The 15121-nt window shown below is 46.3% G+C and overlaps 1 protein-coding gene across 2 annotated transcripts in view; it reads left to right on the forward strand.

The window, feature by feature from the left end:
- Positions 1-15121, forward strand: part of LOC142493850 (adhesion G protein-coupled receptor F5-like) — a 179958-nt gene that overhangs the window by 60260 nt on the left and 104577 nt on the right. The window contains exon 1 of one of the 2 annotated variants that reach the window (XM_075598500.1): positions 10486-10845. The exons of the other annotated variant lie outside the window; for it this stretch is intronic. The gene's annotated coding sequence lies outside the window, so the exon portion shown is untranslated. Of the gene's footprint in view, positions 1-10485; positions 10846-15121 lie in introns of those variants that run through there. 2 annotated transcript variants of the gene reach the window in all.

Below are 15121 nucleotides of genomic sequence, written 5' to 3' on the forward strand. Positions count from 1 at the left end.
ACTTTTGTTCACGCAAGTTTCAGAAGGTATATTTTGCATAGACTGTGGAAGTGACTTCACAACTTGCATATTGCCAACACAAGGAAGTGAGAAATGCCCCCCAAAAGTTCCCATTTTGACCAAACTGCTTTTTGTGATCCGCAAAAAACTGTTATTCACCTCATGAAGTGAACAGTTTACCAAAATCTTTTGTTTACAAAATCCTGTAAGACCTTTAATAAAATCTTTTTGTCATTAGAATGAAGCAACATATAAAAATAAAGTCCCCGGCGCATATCTGACTTAGAACATAAACGGGTTACCGCTACGGTGAACTAATGTCCATAAGAAAGTCCACAGATACAACCAAATCTGAAGAAACTCCCAGTCCTGGATCCTGCTTAGATACTGTCCTCTTTATGGATAGTGTTCATCCTAGTATATGGTATACAAGAAAAAGGGGACACATCATAGTGCAGTTTGCAGAGTCCAAGTATAATACACTATTAAATCCACATAAATGCCTACAGTACTTACAAAGTGGGCTTGAAATGCATTCAGCTGGTAGAATCTGTGCTTGTGCCATCGTCTTCTCCTGTTGCTTCACGAACCCCACGTGCTGCAATTCCTTGGACTCCGTTGGTTTGCGGATACACGTCTCCACGCTCAGCACCAGATCGAATTCCCCCAAAAGATAAATAAAGGGGAAAGCGATGGTGCAGAACTGCAAGGCTTTAATTAAAAAAAAAAGAAACACAGCAAAGAAATACACTTACAATGTATCCCTGCTCAGAATGAAACAAAGTCACCGTCCTCAGCGTTTCTGTACAGAGCCCCAGTGTTTGTCAGTGACCGTTGCGCTCACCCCCGTGGTTGCGCGCACACTGGTGACGTCACAGCTAGGCTCACTCCACACTTCTCGGTCAGCAATGTGATTAGGCTCCTCCCAACATGTTTCGTGACCATTCTGGTCACTTACTCAGGGGATCCAGAATGAAACAAGAGGTCAACAAAATACATTTTGTTGACAGAAGGTTTTACAAACGGATTTTTGATCAATGCAAAACCAATTCCCTGAGTGACTTTTTCCTGCCCCGCAGACTGCTGTGGAATTTAGTTGTAAGTAGAGATGGGCGAATTTTCCGCTTTTATCTAAATCCAACGAGGATTGACCAGCTCCTTTGCGCCGTGCATTTCCGCGGATAAGTCTTATAATGGCAGATTGCTTTTTCCCCCCTATTACTGAAAATCCATCTGATCGATTTGCAATCAGAACCTGCAAAATGTATCTGAATCCATCAAAAAGAATTATTATAGGGGGAGGTGGGGTGTATAGAACAGTGGTGCAGCCTCAAGCTCCATTGTGTTGTAGCCACAGCTAGGTTTAGCTGTGGGTTGGGTAGGGCTGCTGTTGCTGTAGTAATATACAGATGCAGCGTTCTGGTTGGTCACACACTCGCCTCACGAAATCCGCTGCGGTCACGGTTTTTATTCCTCTGTACTCACGGAATCCCAGCGGCCAGACTAATGGCCCATAGGGATGAACACAGCGGGGGTCCCTGCGTCTGAATGGGAAACACGCAGTGTGAATCCTACCGGGCTGCACCTGTCTGTAAGAGACGCGCAGTGAGAGTGAGACTGAATCAGTCACTCTCCCTGCGCGCCTCTAACAGGCGATCGCGCTGCTTTTATTTCATACTAGCTGAGAGACCCGGCGTTGCCCGTGAGTTAAATTTCCTGCTCCCTCCTGTGCTCCCCCTCTCCCACCCCCCAGAGGGGGGGGGGACAGGAGGGAGGGGGGGGGGACAGTGGTCAGGGGGGGGACAGTGGACAGGGGGGGGGACAGTGGACAGGAGGGGGGGACAGTGGACAGGAGGGGGGGGGACAGTGGACAGGAGGGCGGGGGGACAGTGGGAGGTGAGGTGAGTGAGCGCTGGGGAGGGAGGTGAGGCCTTTTTTATAAGGGGGCTGGTAGCCATGAGTGTTTATTATAGACAGAGGGTGGCCCTCACCCCACACAAAGCATGTCCGCCCACTCTGTCTGACATTGACACACCGACTGGCTATGTCTGGATTCTGACTGACCCCGCAGCGCGGGTAAATCCTGTAGCCTCTCTGATAGAGGGAGCAACCGTCACGCGCCAAGGGGGGGAGTGGGGCAGGGGGTGAGCGCGCGGACGGGTCTTTGGGCGGGAAAACACGCACCTAACAGGAGCCGGGCGGGAACAGACCGCCTCAGTATTGCCAACGACGCCATAGCCTGAGGAAAGAGAGAGCGACATCTGGTGGGAGCAGCTGCAGGAGGAAGGGGGTCCTTCCGGAGGCTGCCTGGCCACTGCCTGTACCCCCGCCGGGAGGGAGGGAAGTGAGTGCCGGGAGGGGTGTGTGTGTGTGTGTGTGTGTGTGTGTGTGTGTGTGTGTGTGTGTGTGTGTGTGTGTGTGTGTGTGTGTGTGTGTGTGTGTGTGTGTGTGTGTGTCCATATTAATATGTAGGAAGGGGAATTTGAAAGTGGGCATATTAATATGTAAAGTGTGTGTGTGAAACAGGACATATTGTGTGTGTGTGTGTGTGTGTGTGTACACAGGGGTGAGAGTGTGAGATGAACTTACCAAGGACTCTGCAGGGCTTCTTTGGGGGTATGCTGTCAGTGCAAGTGTGTGACAGTGAAGTAGGTGTGTCAGTGATGTCAGTGTAAGTTTTGGCCAATGACAGTCGTGTGGGCGGTGTGTGTCACAGTGGGGCGTACCTCTTGGGCAATGACAGTCGGGCTGGCCACGGACCAATCACATTCACCGCAGCTAGTACCAACCTTAGATTTTATATATTAAGATTAATAACACAGTATTGAAGCAGGGGGGCTCCGGAGCAGAACCACATTAATTTCAGCCTCTGGGACCCCCTGCCCCATGGACGGATTTTAAAGTGGATAAAATCCGACTTCGGATTTCAGCACGAAGACCAGATTTGGCCTGAAAGACCCAAGAAAATTCACGGATCAAATTCAGACAGGTTCACCCATCTGTACTTTTAAGGAAATCAACAGTATAGAAAAGTCAAAACATGTTGTTTTAGTAAGGTAGAAGCTTGCTGGTCTCTGTGTTCCCTACTGATTTAGCAGTAACGCAACATGTGGAAGAAGCATGTTCAGTTCGATGGTGTGTAAAAAAATAAATAAAGGTCTCCTTTTCTCGCTCCCCTTCAATCATAACAACACGGTATAAAGCACTATTGCCCTTTTGTGAAGGAGGGAATTTGTCTGGAGTTTGCTGTCACTATCAGGTTTGCACATGTGCCCTGTAAATTTTGCTGTGTCCAATTTTCTGTCTGTAGACCACAAGTTACACATCCAAACAGTAAAATATGTGATCATTTGTTAAGCATGCCATGTGGTGAGAGAAAGAGAAAGTACAGTATCTATGAAATGTATTGTAAGAGTGCAGTATTTTACATCTGTCTGCCTGCTATGCTCCCTTTGCATACACGTTTGGCACCAGTTAAAGGCTAGTTAATCCGACGTTAGCAGTCAGATCACTTCCTTCTGATATTACAGCGTTCAGTGCAATCCTTAGTAACCCGTTAAGCGTGTTATGCTTGTTGTTCTTCTGTCATGTGATTCATCCCACATTGAATCCGGAGAAATTAACATGAATAGGAATAGGCTAATTATTCACCAACATTCAAATCCGCAGCAAATATGGCATTTATTCACAAGTGGGAATATCATTCTCTCTCCCCCAGTCCAACTTCAGTGTCTGAGTCGTGCTAACGCCACATTTAGGTATGTCCTAAGTCAGGGGTGCACAAACTGGGGGGCACACGAGATTCTCTGCGGGGGGCGCAGCGGTTACAGCACGCTTCCCGAAGGCATTTAAGTTAAATGCCAGGGGAGCGCCCAAGGCCCCTGTAACTTCACTTACCTTGACCACAAACGACTTCTGGCCACGCGTTGCCATGGCAACACGGCGTCAAATGACGCAACGAGGTCACATGACACCACTTTGCCATGGCAACATGACGTCGTGATGTCAGAACACCGAAAGCCAAGGTAAGGAGAGAAGGCGCGAGGAAGGGGGGGGGGGGAGAGCCGGTAGGGGGGCGCAGGGGGAAAGGATTGCGCACTCCTGCCCTAAGTAACACATCATTAGCACTAACGTCCATTATAGCTAACATAAGGTTCAGTTACGACTGAAAACGGCACTTTAACACTGAACGAGGCATTAACTTAAGTTAACACCAGTGGATTGGGATCTGGGGCTCAGATGGGAAAATAGAGAGAAAAAAAAGTATATAGCCATGGCTGGTCCAGCTATCTCTCTACCTTCCCTGTCACGTACGTTCTAATAAAATGTAGACAGTGACACGCTATCCAGTGGGGTTTTCCCCCTCCTCATGCTGACTTCCTGCGTGACTGCAGTGGAGATGACAGAGGGATCTGTGATAGCCAATGGTGGTACAGATACTGGGCCCTCCCTCATTGACCTTCAGGAAGGAAATGCCTAAATTATAGATTGAAGTTCAGCCCCTAGGGGTGAGACCTTCAGTTGGTTTCCAGCCTGCCCCTGCATGAAGTAGGAGAGTGTTGGAGACGTCTCCTCCCAGCTGGGAGGGAGACATGTGCTCAAGGGCTGAGGGCAACAAGCGACTCTAGCCAGGCCTCAATATTACCCGCAGGCCAGTACCATCCAGAAGCCAGGGATCTAGTCTATCAACTGAAGCATATGCTGTAATGAAACCGGCAGTGGCTGCTACAATAAAGATCATCCTCATTTATTCTTCTGGCTGGCGGCAGGCTGTTGGACAGAGGTATTGGGGGTAAAGGTTGTCATGGTGGGACTGCCTTCAGCTCTGCTGAACCCGCTATGTCTGGAGGCACTGACACCAAGAGGAAAAGAACCAGCAGATCCCCAAAAAGACTGTCCTGTTCCCCCACACCATCACTGGCAACTCATCTCTCCTGTTCCCTCGCAGGTAACCAGCACTATATCAGCCGAAGCCTACCCAAGTTCTCCCAGAGGGGGGGGGGGGGGGACATGTGCTACAAGTACAGTACATGCATAACTGATGTAAATAATGCATTTGTAACCAAAATAAATACAGTAGGCTTTATTGAAATAAAATCTTTAATGTCAGCTGATTTTTCTTATAAGTGCTGACAGATACAACATGGATGAACAGAAAATTATTTAAAAAATATGTAGTAAGGATGAAGGAGAGGGCATATCTTCTACTGTACAGTATTTTTACTGAAAGGGCATGAAGGTAAGGTGCATTTATTTGACTGACTGATATATTTTTGGGACTTTGATTTGTGACTTTGGTGAAAACAATACAGTACAATACTGTACAGTACAGTGTTTTACAACGCTGTGCTTCCTTAGGCCGCGCGTATAGTGCCCGCGACCGGCGACGTAATGTCACCCATCCCCGCTAGCGAAAGTTATATTTCTCTTTGCGGTGGCGTCGTGGGCTCCCGGGCATTTCATTTGTTCAGGGGCTGTCACATGAGGCGATAGCCCTTGAAAAATCAAATATTCCCGGCTCCCAAAGTCCGCTCTGTCGCATTGCCGCTGTCACGCTTACTATAAGCGCACGCGGCGGCGGCAATGTGTTGGTAAGTGCAGTTGGTGGCAGAGGATGACCACAATAGTTGTGGGTGTGGGAGAAGAAGAAATCAGTGTTGGGTGTTGGCATTCTTCATTCAGAAGCTGTGTTTTCACAATTCGATTAGAGAAGTCACTTGTCCTATAAAACGTTTTAGGTTAGAGAGACCAACAAAGGCGGCCTTTTGTATCTGCACTTGTTTGTCCTCATTTGGTATGTCATTCTGTTTATGTAATATATATAACTCTGAACCCCCCTTGTATCACGCTGTGGAATAGGTTGACACTTTAACAAATAAACAATAATAATAATGTGAATAGAGTGCAGATGAGGAGCAAGAAAAAAATCAAAATCTGAGATATAGGAGGCAGCAGATAAGTGTTGAGGTATGAAGGTCAGAAGGCCTTTGTAGGTGATAGGGAACTTGATTTATTTATGGGAGGGACATAAGAAGGTGATGAGCAAACACTGATCTGGGAGAAAGAGAATGGATTCTAGTTGCTGCATTTTGCATAGATCGCAAGGGAGAAAGCTGTGAAACACAGAGACCTGTGTGTGGCAGTTTCCAATAGTCAAGGTGGGAGTGGATTAAGGGCATGCATTAACGTTTTAGCAGAAGATTGACAGAGGAAAGGGTGGATCATAGCAATTGTACAGAAGAAGCACTAGAGCATGAATGTGAATGGAGACTGGGAGGGAGAAGACATACTGTAAGTGCTTCTGTGTCTGTATACGAGGACGCCAACAGGTGGGGAGAGTGGGGATGAGTGGAGGCGGGGCCTGTCCATCTGATCCCAGAAGTTGGTGTGCTTTCCCCTGCTGTGCAGATGGGCTTGACAGGCCACCAGCACCCTCCCCCACCCCCCGGGAAACCTGTTAGATTGTGTTTCCATTCTCAGTTTAAACGTGAACAGCTTGTTTTTTTAACCCCTTTACTGCCAGGTGGCTCTGTGATGCATTAGGAAAAGAAGGGGTTAAGAAATATAACTGAAAGACTGTGGTATTTCTAATACCACATGAGAGGGGCTGAACATTTCATTGTTTTTTTTAATGAATAACACAATATAATATTATTTACAATAGAAAAAATGGGGAATGACCCCCAAATACACCTGAGGCTACTAACCAGGCTGTAAATATATCAGTCCATAGAACAAGGAGAAAAACACCACATCTTCATAAAATATTGCTATAAAAGCTGTAGGAACTTCATACTGTACGTTTCCGGACTAAATCAGGGTGGGGGGCTGGGAAGCATATACCACCGGTAGAAGAAGTACAGAAAGGCACGTCCAAGGAAATGCCTAAAGGTAAGTCAATATGACCGGTATCCGTCGGCCTCACCGCCACCCTGTGTCCAACGATGTCGCAGATCACCTGGTCAGTACTCACTGTGAATAGTGTTGTCTGCCTGTAGCGCTGATTAGTAAGCAGCTTGTATCCTGGCTGCTCGTGGTGTCGGCGTGCTCCAGCCGGAAGTGACGACAAGGGAAGGAAAAACGAGTGACTCAGCGGTCAAAGCTCCTCCAAACAGCCAGACGCATTGGAAAAGTAAAAAACTTTATTGACTCAAAAAGTGAACATCAGCAAAAGAGATACTCTGACGCGTTTCGTCCAACAGCGGACTTTATCTTTCCACTATTGGACGAAACGCGTCAGAGTATCTCTTTTGCTGATGTTCACTTTTTGAGTCAATAAAGTTTTTTACTTTTCCAATGCGTCTGGCTGTTTGGAGGAGCTGTGACCTCTGAGTCACTCGTTTTTCCTTCCCTAATATTATTTACAGCCCTAATCTGTAAGATAATGTTGTTTAGGCAGCTGGCTGAAAGATACTTGTAGGAATGAGGAAGTCTAAGGTGTTTCCCTGGGATTTGATTGTAATTTCTGTACTGCCTTGTGGTAAAAGTCTACCAGTTAATAATTTTATGTTATGTACTATTTACCTTCAGTTGAATCTCATTATGCAGGGGTACATTAGGTAAGACTATCAAAAATGTATGAGACCAAATCGGTACAGTTTTTACAAAGGTGAGCTGTTAACAGCTTCATCAGTCTATTTCCTGTTAACCTCTCATATTTCCTCCATGTCTATTGTGAGCACCTTAATTTTGTTGCCTATTAACCTTCTCACCATTCTCCAGGTAACCCCTTTACCTCTCTCTCCTTTTCACCACTTATCTCCTCTCTCCCTCTCCGTCCCTCTCTCCTAGGGTTTCCAGGAGTCCAGTATTGAACCGGACTGTCCTGCATTTGGAGACACTGTCCAGTAAAAAATCAGAGGTGATACTGGACATTTATGTGTCCGGTATTACCTCTCTGGACATAATGACCGAGCAGGGAGAGAGCAGGGCTATTCCTAGGGGACTGGGCAGGTTCCTCCATCCTGATTGACTGCATTACCCAGCAGCAGCCAATCAGGAGGAGGTGTAAGGAGCCTGATGGTGGGGCTTAGGAGAGGAGGAAACAGCATAGAGCGGAGAGGTATCTCTTGAGCATGTGTATTGAGCGTGTGTGTTTCTCGTGCGTGTGTTTGTGTGTCTCGAGCACGTCGCACCTTTCATCATTGTGTCCAGTATTTTTGGAGAAGCTGCCTGGCAACCCTACTCTCTCCTTCCCTCCCTCTCTCTCATCAGTCTCTTAATCATTACTTTCTTATGTACTGTACAAACACAGCATGGAATCTGCCAACAGTTATAACCTAGTCACACAATCTTTACCTTGGTTACTTTTATACATCTCGTACATGTTTTTACGACGTTTTCTGTCTAGATTGTATAGATGTTAACAACTGGTATATTTGCTTTCCAATTAGTTACCCTCTTCATTGCTTGCCAGGCATTCAAAACATCTCTAATCGTTTATTGTTAAACATGTAGTCCCGTGTGCACCCACAGTGACCCATAGCAGGGATATTTTTAATGTATTCAATTTTTTTATGATTAACCCTTATTTTTTAAACCTTTCAGAGCCCTTCTCACATTCCAAGAATGGCACTACAGCTGCCCTTGTGACACTAGGGAAAGGTCATGAGGCTTTTGCTTGCTCAGTGTTCCATGGGAGCAGTGAGCGTGAACGAATGGTAGGGAACACTCCACTTGCTTTCGTGTAACCTCGGGTCGGGCTGTGACCACATGATTGCTGCTGAAGCGATCATGTGGTCATGATCCTCTTGGTGCTTGATCGTTGCAGGAGTTCTGGCATCTTAAAGGTTAACCATTTAAAGAAATGTGGTCTTGGAAATGTTTGTATGTCCTCTAAATTGATGTTTTTGAGTTGTATGTGCGTACCTGTATGTATAGACGTAGCCGTTGATGCCACCCGTGGCGCACCAATCCAAGTGGGTGATATTTTTTTAGCGATTTAAAAAAAATATATATATGATTGATGCAAGGTTTTTTCCGGAGCGGAACCCCATTAATTTCAGCTCGGGGGACCCCCTGCTTCCGGAGATACTTACCTCCATAGGGGGTTCCGGTATCTGCTCCACTCGGTTAGCAGGGATCAGGTAATGGCCGCTTTAAAAAAGCTCCCGTGCCTTGCGGACCAATAGGAAGTTATGACATCATCCGGTGCGGCTTCCTATTGGCCCACGTGACATGGGAGCTTTAAAAAGCAGAGAGATAATGGCGCCCCCTATCTGAGGTCTGTATCTCTGGAAGCAGGGGGTGCCCAGAGCTGAAATGAATATGGTTCCGCTCGGGAGACCACCTGCTTCAATCCTATGTTTAAAAAACGCAAAAAACTATGCCCTCTCGGGTTTCTCCTTTAATGGAATAATGGAAGACTTACAGAAAACAATAGGAGCAAATGCAGTGGAGAACATACTGTATGTTTGTTTTCTATGACTTTCTGCCGGCCGTTTAATAACAACCACCCTTTATCCTAAAGGCATATTCCATCAATTTAAAATTAACCATTTTTCATAGGAACATTTATGTTTTCCTGTGAAAATTGATTTGAGTGCAAAAAAATCAAGACGCATCTTCATCGTTAATCTCTCCGAAAAGATCTTCCTCGGAGATTCATATGGGCATATACATAAATGAGTAATTATAGGGAAATGACTTCACATGGTATTTAATAATCTGTTAGTGCCTGATACAGTATAACAAGACTGCTGCACTCAACTTCACCGGATTTTTAGTTTCAACTAGTTCAGGTAGTGAAATGGGGCAACTATATCGATAATGCAATATAACAATTCTAGATGCCCATAAAGCATTACATAACAATATGGTAAAAAGTACCTCATTCTAGAAATGATTATGACATATTAACCACTTAACAAGTTGTGCAGGTTACATTGGCCGCGTAACTATGAGGGGGGGGGGGGTCCATGTAATTAACAAAAACAATAAGTGAAAATTTAGAGCATTTTTCACGCCATAAAAATGGAAGCATTTAGTAAAATTGCAAATTGTTTCCAAAAAATCTGCAAAACAAATTGGGAACAGCAAAATTAAAAATCAATACATCTTTAGTCTTTGTGGTTAAAAAAAAAAGCTTGGCTTTTTTTAATATGATTTCAAATCGTGTAGGCAGGATTGCTGCTTTAAAATATCAGAGTTAATTAGACTTAAAGGTGGTTGTTCGTTAACCTGCACTATCACAGTTTAAGGAATAACCCCCTAAGTATTAAAATACAGGGTTTACCTTCTATCCTACGAGGTATCTCTTTGCTGTTACCGTGCCAAGATTGCTACCACTCCGAGTGTCTCGTATCGTTAAAACGAAGGCCTCACAGCTCTGCTTATTTATGTACACAGAAGAGCACAGTTAATGTTATAAGACTATAACCGCATGCGATCTAAGTAAGACCAGCAAGACCTGATTTTCAACGGGCTTGTCCTGAGTTCTTTCGCATTTTTGTTTTGAAAAAGCAATAGCAAGCCAGCACCTCCAGAACAAGTTAGTCCACTTCAGCACAGATAGTCGAAAAACTGAAGGAGCACGCTGAGAAATTCCTTTGCTGCTGAACGTCATGAGGAAGTAATCTCGACCAAATATGAATAGTGGGGCTATATTTTGTGATACTACGCTCAACCAAGCACAGAGCTTTCAAACCGTCAGTGGAGATTAAGAAGAAGCAGTCATGTATTGCCCTGATACAGCCCCGGAAAGGTTGATTTAGTGCGACATGCAGGATCTTTAAGCACAATGTCCAGTCGTTTTCATCACAAAAGCAGAAGAACCCACAGCAAGGAATCAGAAATTCAACACCCCCAATAACATCTCATTACGAAGTTGGTTCCCAGAGCAGGGGGGTAGGTACCATCATATGATACATACATGTGCTATTATCTTTCTCTGTTTGGGAGTTTGTAAATAGTGTAATGTTATTTGCGGCAGTATATGGATACATTTTGAAGTCACGGGTTCTTGCTGTGTGACATTGCACTTCAAACAATTATAGATCTCTTAATAGATCCTGTGGTGTAAACTGTTTGCTGTCGTGTAGCGTAATGCAGCTGGGATGTCCTATAGTTAAGTGCATATGCACTTTTGTAGGGATGTGTGGCAGCACTTTGTTCAATTGAATTAAAATTACTACTGATTAGATTCAGTATATATAAAGATAGAGTGTGTGTGTGTATATATATATATATATATATATATATATATATATATATATATATATATATATATATATATATATATATACCACGACTACTAAGGTTATGGTGGGTAAAAAAAGTGACTAAAACCCTCCACAGTAAAGCATAAAGGATGGTGAAAGACAGGGTTGCAGACCTGTCTAAGACATGCAAATGAATATACAGGAATATTTACAGTTGCTATATATATATACACACACACACACACACACACACACACACACACACACACACACACACACACACACACACACACACACACACACACACACACACACACACACACACACACACACACACACACACACACACTATACATACGGTAAATGGAAGTTAAAGCAGCATACCAAGCTGCCGTTTATTTTTAATTTCTTTCTCTTTAATATGTTACATAGTTACATATGTGCATCAATACAATACACACAAGGATAAGTATTTAGCTAGGTGGCCGATTGATCCGTTCTCTTGTGATCGATCGGCGAAGATTTGTCTCAGTGGTTCATTAAATGACTGCAGAGTATTGATTTTGTAAATGGTTGCTACAGAAACAAAAAATGCTAGTTACATTATAATACATTAAAAATGTCATTCAAAGTTGTTTAAAAAATAATGCTACAATTATTTTCTCATAGTACAGAGCTGATTCATTACAAAGACACACATGTAGGATATGGCTTGGTCTGCAGCTTTAATACTGTGACATATTTGTAATCTAATTCAATGCATAAAGATTTTTTAAGAGGAGTGTACTTAGACTGGTGGGCAACTCCAGTCCTCAAGGGCCACCAGCTGGTCAAGTTTTCAGGACATACCAGATATACACACTTCATGTACAGTAGATAGACTGGACGCGTTCATTGGAAGTTTGGTATGGAAATATATCATAAAAAACACATTGCAGAATTAGGGGCATCTAGTATCACACGTTTGAGCTCCATGAGAACAAGCCCCAAGTCTCTGTGGAGCAATCGGTTAGTGCGTTAGATTGAGCCACCTGTGCTGAAGCAGAGATATCCTGAAAACCTGACCTGTTGGTGGCCCTTCAGGACTGGAGTTTCCCACCCCCGGTTTGTGTACTTATAAAACATTTTTTTGCAACTAAATGTTAGAGCTAAAAAGTAGTACAAACGGCAATAAAACGTGCAACGTACAGTATGTACGTATGAAGTTCCTTATGTGACACCGTTAAGGCGTTTAACTCGTTGGTTGAAATAAATGTTGACACATTGCGTCATGTTGAATATCTGATTGAAACAATTTATATTAAAACAATGATGTGTCACTTTTAATTTATAATTAATAGGAGTAAGTATCAATTATTAGTGTAATGTTATTTATTATAGTTATACTGTGAAAATAATACATTGTGTTATCTTATACAGTGCAGCATCCATGCTGTGTCACATGCAGTACATGTGGGGTTAATAGACAGCAAGTTAATTCTGCACTAACACTGTGTACAACAGACTTACACCAAGTTGAACCTGGTGGAAGAATTTGACGCATTTTCTGTTATTTTTTTTTGTCGTTTCCTGATTTTTTGGCGCACAAAAACATTCTTTTTTTAATACATCCAGTTCACACCTGTACGCCAAACACAGCCCATTTCTGTCTCCCCCCCCCCCCCAATGGAATAACTCATTTTTAAAGCGATGAAGCAGGTTGACACATTTCATGCCCGTACACAGGTGCACTTAAATGCAATTTAACAGAACATTTCTGTGCACCAATGTTGCGCCACAAACGCCGTTTGTGATGCTTAGTGCACACTGTGGGCATGGGGGTCCGCAGGAGGGGGCAAGGGGGGGCGCTTGCCCCCCCCTGGATCCGGGCCGCAAACAGGGGGGGCACAGGGGGGACAAGGGGTACTGCTTCCCGGGCCCCGTGGGTCAGGCCGGGCCCCCCTGCGCGGCCGGGCACCAGTTAATTAAATAAATTTTTAAAAAAAGTTTAAAAAAATGGCGCCGATTCCCCGCGGTCCCGGCGCGCATGCGCAGGGCAAGCAGGGCCCGCTTCCCCCCGCTCCCAAAGTGGGACGGAGGGGGAAGTACAAGCCAAGCTCCTCTGCGGCCCGCTCCCCCTCCCGCTCCCAACGTGGGATGGAGGGGGAAGTACCAGCTCCTCTGCGGCCCGCTCCCCCTCCCGCTCCCAAAGTGGGACGGAGGGGGAAGTACCAGCTCCTCTGCGGCCCGCTCCCCCTCCCGCTCCCAACGTGGGATGGAGGGGGAAGTACCAGCTCCTCCTGCGGCCCGCTTCCCCCCCTTGGCCAGCTTCCCGCGCACCCACCTCCCACGTGCCCCCCGGCCCACCTCCCATGGCCTTGCCCCCCCCCCCCGAGCCCACCTCCCATGCCCCCCCCGAGCCCTCCTCCCGCGCCCCCTCCCCAAGCTCACCTCCCGTCCCTGGCAGCTGCCACGGGGATATCGGGGGCAGAAGGGATATCGGGGGCAGGAGGGGGAAGCGTCCGGCGACAAGCTGCACCCACCCGGTCAAGGTAAGTCACCCCACCCAGTCACTGTCACCCACTGTCACTGTCACCCACTGTCACCATAACCCACTGTCACCGTCACCCACTGTCACTGTCATCCACTGTCACCGTTACCCACTGTCACCATTACCCACTGTCAACGTCAACCACTGTCACTGTCACCCACCCAGTCACTGACTGTCACTCACCAAGTCACTGTCACCCACCCAGTCACTGTCACACACTCAGTCACCCAGTCACTGTCTCCCACCCACCCACTGTCTCCCACCCACCCACTGTCTCCCACCCACCCAGTCACTGTCTCCCACCCACTCTGTCACTGTCTCCCACCCACCCTGTCACTGTCTCCCACCCACCCAGTCACTGTCACCCACCCACCCACTCACTGTCACCCAGTCACTCTCCCACCGTCATTCACCCACCCACCATCATTCACCCACCCACATTCAACATTCACCCACCAACCCACTGTCATTCACCCATCCACCCACTCACTGTCATTCACCCACCCACCATCATTCATCCACCCACCTACCGTCATTATCCCACCCACCCACCGTCATTCAACCGTCATTCACCCACCCACCCACTGTCATTCACCCACCGACCCACCTTCATTCACCCACCGACCCACTGTCATTCACCCACCCACTGTCATTCACCCACTCACCCACAGTCATTCTACTGTCATTCACCCACTCACCCACCCAGGCAGGCAGACTCATGTCTTTTGTTGAAAATATAAAAATAAACAGGTTGCATTGTAATGTTTTATTCTGTATCACAATAAGAAAACAGTTAAGTAAAAGTTGCGCTCTAAAAGATATTTTTTCGTGGTAGGTGCGCTATGGGTTCGGGGGGGGGGGCGCTATGGGTTCGGGGGGGGCCTGCTCTTTTCATTTGTCCTGGGCCCCATGATTTCTGTTGGCGGCTCTGCCTGGATCACTCGCAGTCCTGGGCTGTTTTTGGCATTTATGGCGCCGTACAGTACGTTAACGGCGCTATAAACGCCAAAAACAGACTCTGGGTGGACCGGGACGGAGGTGGGTGGACCGGGACGGAGGTGGGTGGACCGGGACGGAGGTGGGTGGGTGCCCCTGGCGCCGCGGCAGGCAGCTAGTGGTAGGCTAGCCTATGCTGCTACGCAGGAGGAAGCGCAGCGCACTGTCATTGGTAGCACTCGGGAGTGATGCGGCTCTCATTGGTAACACTACCTACCAATGAAAGCCGTCTCACTCCCAAGTCGGGACCAATCTGTGCCGCAGCCGGGACCGCCATTGCGCTGCGGTTATAAATTATGCCGCCCCCTGAAAAAATTTCTGCGGACGCCCATGACTGTGGGTGTTGGAAAGTGTCTTGCAGCATAGCACCACTTACCAAACATGGCCCCTGCTGTGGGAGTTTAGATAATAATGGAGTATTGAGCATGATTTTTGG

The sequence above is a fragment of the Ascaphus truei genome, chromosome 4 (genome assembly GCF_040206685.1).
Source record: "Ascaphus truei isolate aAscTru1 chromosome 4, aAscTru1.hap1, whole genome shotgun sequence".
Taxonomy (NCBI): Eukaryota; Metazoa; Chordata; class Amphibia; order Anura; family Ascaphidae; genus Ascaphus; species Ascaphus truei.